The sequence below is a fragment of the Melanostigma gelatinosum genome, assembly GCF_949748355.1.
Source record: "Melanostigma gelatinosum genome assembly, chromosome: 6".
Classification (NCBI taxonomy): Eukaryota; Metazoa; Chordata; class Actinopteri; order Perciformes; family Zoarcidae; genus Melanostigma; species Melanostigma gelatinosum.
In genome coordinates, this window is record NC_136639.1 from 21,456,863 (window position 1) to 21,463,762 (window position 6,900).

A 6,900-nucleotide genomic window follows, 5' to 3' on the forward strand; every position below is an offset into this window, starting at 1 on the left:
CTTCAGTTACATTCTACCGCTGAAATCAAATGAGGCCTTGAACAGGCCACTGACTCATGATTCGTCAATGTAGTTCATTCAGAATATTACTATATCACTAATACATTCATTATGTTTCGAATATAAGCTTCAGTAAGTACTGCTGAGTAAGTTTATGCTGCTTAGATTGAAATAATGTCATTGATAATGCCTCCTATGTTAAAGTGGTAAAACATTCAGTGTTTTACCTGTTGCCCCGTGGTGTCCTCTTCTACCATTTTACTTTGGAATTGGCTGCTTTGCTTGAAGGTACCAAGGCAGTGAGTTAAACATATTTCCGTGATTTTCCCGTCTCAAGACCGCCTCTCTGCCCTCTAGGCCACCGCTGCCCTCTTCCTGTGACCCTGTCCTGTATTTCTGCAGCATTGAGCTGCTGGCTTCGTTACACCGCGCATGACCATGACAAGCCGCTAAGAATTCATTCGAATATGCGATGGCCTTTAGCACTGCCAGCCTGATATCGCATCACACTAATCTTCAATTAACTGATGCAGCTGCTGGTGCCATTAAATGTATTTCTCTTTCCGAACTGTTTTGCTCAGGCTAGTTCTTGGCTACTTTGATTAAGGGCGATGCTCTTGCAGCCTGTTTTTAATTTCCTTGGTTTGACTCCCAGTTCACAGAGTCTTGACACTCTAAAAGATTCATTTGCAAGAGCATAGCTTATAATGAATAGCACAGATATAAAATCAACCCTTTCTGCACTTGGAAGTTGTTGTTTAGTCCTTAAAATACACACAGACACAGCGACATTAAGTATAAAGTGTTTACTTCTCACAAGTTATTTTCAAACAGTTGGTGGACACACACAACAAAATATCACCGACAGCTTTTTGAGAACTTCCGATCATCTTCAAAACTTATATTCTGCTTGAAGTTTGGTCATAAATTCTGTGTCCAGTGAGAACAAAGAGGTGGAGTTTACAAGTGTGGTTCCGCCAGTCAGCATATGGAGACAGGCCATGTTTTTGATCTAAAATGGCCTATTCAAATGTTTTCACCTATATTCTTCCCTTTTATTTTCCTTCCCCCCCCCCCCCCGAAAGCAACGTGATAAACGGGACATTTGTCATAGCGGCTACGAAAATAACCGCTTCAAATGAGGAAATGAGAGGGAGTACTCCTTAACTCTGTGTTATGGTTAGCAGAGCAGCCTGCGTGTTGGAGCCACCAACAGACAGCCTCTCCACAGAAATGCATAGCAAAACACAGTGATGGCAGGACAGAGTGAAGAGTCAGCCGTGCATTCAGTCAGCCCCACGCCTCCCGTCTGATAAAGCACAACTAGGTATTTGGTTTATGCCATTCATCTTCTGCGCCTTACATTTGCTTTCTCACAATGCAGCCCATTCTGTAAAGTTTCTTGAAGGGTGATTACTGAAGCACTTGTTTTTCATCCATACAAACACCCTCCTGTTGCTATGTATGAATAAATCATCCCGCTGAGCCCTGCCGAACAACACGTACCTCGAGGGAATGTCAGCTTTCGTCAAAATACCTCTCAGTCATCCAACACAGTATCAAAAATATCACCTCTTTAAATGTTAAAGTCTCTGTAGAAAAATGACTGAAATATATATATATATATATTTATATATATAGATATCAAACATGTGTATTTGTATACAAAGAAAATTTGATGCAAATTATTACTTCTTCAACAATCCTTTAAAGCTGTAACTGTGGCACTGTACTGTACTTCGGCATGCTATTGTGGCACCAGTTGAGCACATAGATTGAGACGTACTGTTAACATAATGTCTGGACACAGATCAGTGACCACATTTTCATTCATCTTCCAACCGTTCCGAGCAGACGCTGTGATTGAGCCTGTGTGACACGCTGACACGACATCATTATGTCTCCTTATCTGCAGTCCAGCAGTGTTTGGCTCACAGGCACACCTGTCGGGCTCCCCAGACACAAACAATTACAATCCCTAAAAGGCAAATTCCATCGGTTGAGTGGAGCTATTGATTTCCATCTGAGTATGCGCAGAAAAAAACAAAAAAACTGTGTAGCCATCAATCAAATACTGGCTGACATCATTTCACCCCATCTTGTACCTCTTCATCTAAACGTGCCGCCTTTACTTTTGATTATAGGGTTTCAGCAGCTTTCTAATCTTTAATTCAAATATTTCTATGTTACAAAAATATCACATCCACAGCTATGAATTCATCAATCTGTATACACTTCCTATTTCCCCAGTTCCACAGTAACGTTGCCCCGGCACAACTGTGCTCAAAAGTAAAAGTATGAATCTGAGGATCTCCTGGTGATTGAGAGCCATTCGTATGTTCATATATGTAAAAAAATAAAAGTAAAAATAAAAGAAAGGTTGTTTGCGTGGCCTCAGCTCTGGCTCCTCGCGTCCTGATCAACCAGGATCGATCGGTGTGAGAAACAAGCTTCCACTCGTATCTCGAGTAGCTCAATGGGCCCTGCAGAGGAAAAGAAGGAGACACATCAGTGTGAATATGTGACAGAACAGCCACAGCAGCCTCTTTTCACAGAGCAAAATGAAAATATACCAAGGAATCGTTACCCACACACAAGCACCCAGACACACAGACACATACACACATCAGTCATCAAAGTTAATAGGACTGACACGTCTTGCACAATTTCCTCTTTGGATTAGGAAGCCTTCCGTTTTGTGAACAGAAAGAAGAATGGCCTAGCCTCGTGTCTCTCCTGAAATAGCTGCCATCCATTCAGTGTTTCTTAGTCAAGTCTGGAGCGGTTGAGTGAGCAGAGGACCCCATCTGGATCACTGTGGCTCTTGCAAATCGGATCCTGTTGTTGAGATAGTGTGTACCTTCCCCGAGTAAGGTGCAGCTGATGCCTCTATCTTTTAACAATCTCCAAAGCAGCGAGAAATCCTCACATTCAATTTGCTCCAACTCCAAAGCTTTCCTAAGTTGCACTGAAGTTTCCCTTTGACTCTTTTCTCACACACATGGCTGCATGTGCTCACGCATGCCCTTTTTGCACCCTCGTGCACATTTAAACACGAGCACAAGTATCTCTTTACCATCAAAGTGTATGCATGCGAGGGTGCACACACATTTTTGACAAGGACACAACACGCACAAACACGCATGCCCACTCACTTTCCCACATCATGACTTTGTCTGAGTCACACATAAAGGAGCACCATAACGAGCCAGTGTCCATGCCCAGTGTGCACCAGATTTACTTTTCATCGCTCTGATGTTTGGCAATGTAGGTCATGTCTATTTTGTATTCAAATGAACTTTGGTGTCTCCATCACAGATGTAATGTCTCTGGCACGCACCACTGCAATTATTTAGCTTCCGTTTTGTTTAATGTTTTCCTCGTAACATTTGATTTTCAATGATCATCATGAAATGTCTGCAGAATGGGGATGAGAATATAGACGTGAACGTGTCTCGAGGCAGACTATCACCACTAACAATCAGACAACAGAAACAACAGCTAATTAATATTCACTGGCAAAATGTGTGTCTCACTCTGACACATTTATTGAGTTTTATTGCACGCTGTGCACTGTGCCAGGTTGGAAAATGGAATGAAGACAATGCAGTTGGAATGAGAGAAAAAGCACACGTACGACTGCTGTGCTATAAGACAACACATCAGAGTAACAGGTTTACATTTACAAATTGAAACTGTCGCGATCGAACTATTCGGCTTCATGAGATTTTATCATGGAAGCGGGTTATCACACCAGTGACGTCAGCAGTGCAGTGACGTCAGCAGTGCGTTCAAATAGAAAAAGAACAGGAGGAGCGACTGTACACAATGAATTATTAGCAGATGCATAACAAGCAGCAGCAGATTTTTCTCTTCCCTAGAAGGTTGTTTGCAATTCAAAGGTAAGACGTGAGCGATGCAGAGGCAGCAGCAAACAAGAAAAAGTCAGTGAACTTCTTGATTTAATATGGAAATTCTGCCAATGGTGTTCTGCTGTACAAAGTGTCAGATATGTTTTCATTATAGATACCCCGCCCACATATGTATACAGATACATGTTCGCAGAGAGATTATGCATACAGCTGCTGCCGAGTGGGAGTGTAGCATCAACCGAGGGGAGAGGAAGACAGATATGAAGAAAGACAGAGAGAGAGAGAGAGAGAGAGAGAGAGAGAGAGAGCGAGAGAGAGATAGAGAGAGATAGGTGGGCTATGAGAGCTGTGAGCTGTAGGGAGTAGGTCAGTTCAGATGAGTCAGTCCTGACTCATGGTGGAGGCGGTGAAGATCCACCTCCTCCCTGCCCATCACAACTTCATCCTCAAGCCTGGAGCTCAGATAGCCATTACAAAAACAGTGAAGAACTCCTACATCCATGGTCAGAGGAGCACGAGATTCTGTGTGACAGGAACAATCCGATAACAAGTCATGGATGCGTTGAACAGTGAGCGATGAATCCAAGCGTGAGGGGCCCGTTGTTTGTAACATGAGCTGGTCAGAATGTATATGTGCAGATTAGTCTTTTAGTCCCTCCACTCTGGCTCCTTTTTGTCGAACTAAAAAAAGAGTTCTGGGGAGTGAATAGTTACGGTGCATGCCATATGACCACCATGTTGGTGGTTTCATTCCAGCTGGGGACCTTTGTTGCTTATCATACTCGTTTCCTGTCTGCCTTCTTGATGAGTAACTGTCCAATAAAAAACTCAGATGGGGAGGAGGACACTGATGTGCTTAAAAGGGGGGGGGATTATATGTTAACTGTATTTGTCCACTGCAAGGCCTCAAATCTACCAATCAGAAAGGAAAAAAGGAACATGCACGGGAGAAAAGAAAATAAGTGCAGAAGCCTTTACTTTTTTACTTTACCAAGGCCACTGAGTCAATTGAATAGTGCATTAGCTAGTAAGACAGTGCTACAGAAACAAAAGCCCTTATGAGCTGCATGTATTGATGGCACTGGCTGCACTCCATTATGTAGCACACTGCTCTGTTCAACCTGATCGTCAGTGTGTGTGTGTGTGTGTGAGAGAGCTCCTGCCAGACTCATTAAGATCCATTCATACAAGGTAATTGTTCTACACTGTGAGCAATCGTCTTGAGGACAAACATGCATCCACGTACGCTCTCACAAGAGCTGCAAACACAATACGGCCAAAACAGCATCAGACTGTTTCTCTTTCACCATCTCCCTCTCCGCTCTCTCTCCATCACACATGCTCCCCCCCCCCCCACACACACACACATTCTCTCACTCTTTGTCTTTTTTCTCATGGCTGAATATCCACTGATCCCTAATACAGACGCTGATTTGAGATTAGTGAGGCCAGCGAGGTCGTGCGTTGGATTTACTCATCAGTGTGTTGCTTTTCTCAGCCTCAACCCCCCATGCCTCCCACCCCCACAACCCTAAACACGCACAACATATGATCACACACAACTGCCCCCCCAAAACCTCTTTCCCTGTCTTTCCCTTTTGGTTACTTACTTTTGTTAGCGTGTCTCTCTCTCTCTCTCTCTCTCTCATAAAAAAACATGTGCAGCAGCAGTTCCGAGCTTGGTCGAGGCTAATGTTGGTACAAAGGCTGTCTGAGGCGGCACTGTTATCTCCTGTCGTCTAATCCGGCTAATTAAGGGCATCGCTGGGAGGAAAGTGCGACTATTCTCATCCAACTCCAGGGTATGCTGTCTCTCCGAGTCTGCAAAACTGGCATGTGCTTTTACAAACACCTGTGCACACGCAAAGACGTGTGCACAGGTGTAGCATCCTTGACCCTCGACACGCAGGCTTCAATAAATGTGCTGCTAATAAAGCGGAGGATGACAACTGCTCACATACTGATTTATATGCCCTTGAGGAAATAAAGTCCAGCATGTTGCCGTCTGATTCTCTCCACTCAAGAGCAGAATGGATTAGCTTCCTGTTCACGTAGTCCCATAGAGGTACAGTGAGTGACAGTGAGGGTCTGCACACAAAGGGGCGCTGAGTTGCTAAACACAAATTTATACACGACAATGATATACAAGACTTTTCATTTCGAAGTTTCTATAAAGCTATGAGTAGATGCAAATAAAAATGGCAATGGTTGAGTCATCTAAGGACTCACCAGCCCACCGTGCCACTCTCTCGTCATTCACTCCTACAGTCTGACACGTCAGCAAAAATGGGACTTTGTAGAGACAAGAGGTGATGATGGATGAACTCACTCGTCTATTTCTCAGCCCCAACTGTTCATCTTTGCAGGCTTGCGTAGAGTTATAAATGTCAGGACTTTAATGTGACAAATTATGATGCATCCTATAATAGTTTGTATTGATGCATATGTGTGTGTTGTCGTGGGGAGTTACTCCGTGGAGTGTATGTGTAGGTGTCGGTGTATGGGGAGATCTTTAGGGCTTTGGATGAAATGTGAGTGAAGCGGGTTTTCTTGTTTCATCCAGAAGGACATTAATTAATTAGAGCCCCTCTCTGAAAGAACTTCCTGAGTTTCACACTCGTTTGTACCGAGAGTTTCGGCCAATGCTCGCCTGCCTGCAGGCATCGTGCTTTGCACACACATGCCCATGCATACACACAGAAATGTTTACACTCATGAATATACAGGGCATATAAACAAATGAATTGTGTGCAGACAGACTCACAGATATGTGTCAGTGCACACAAACACACTAATACATGCGCAAAACCACTCACCGCTTCTTCCCGATCTCTCTGCGTACGTCTCAGCGCCCATAGCGGTGCCTTTCTCTCTGTTCCACTCGCTTCATCATCCTTTTTCCCAACGCTTCCTCTCTCTGTTTGGACAATCCAAAGTTCAATTGGAGTAGAAAGCGCTCATAAAGTAGAAAACACGATGAATGATTCAAGAATATTGAAGTTAGACAAGGGACAAGGGGGGTTCGCCG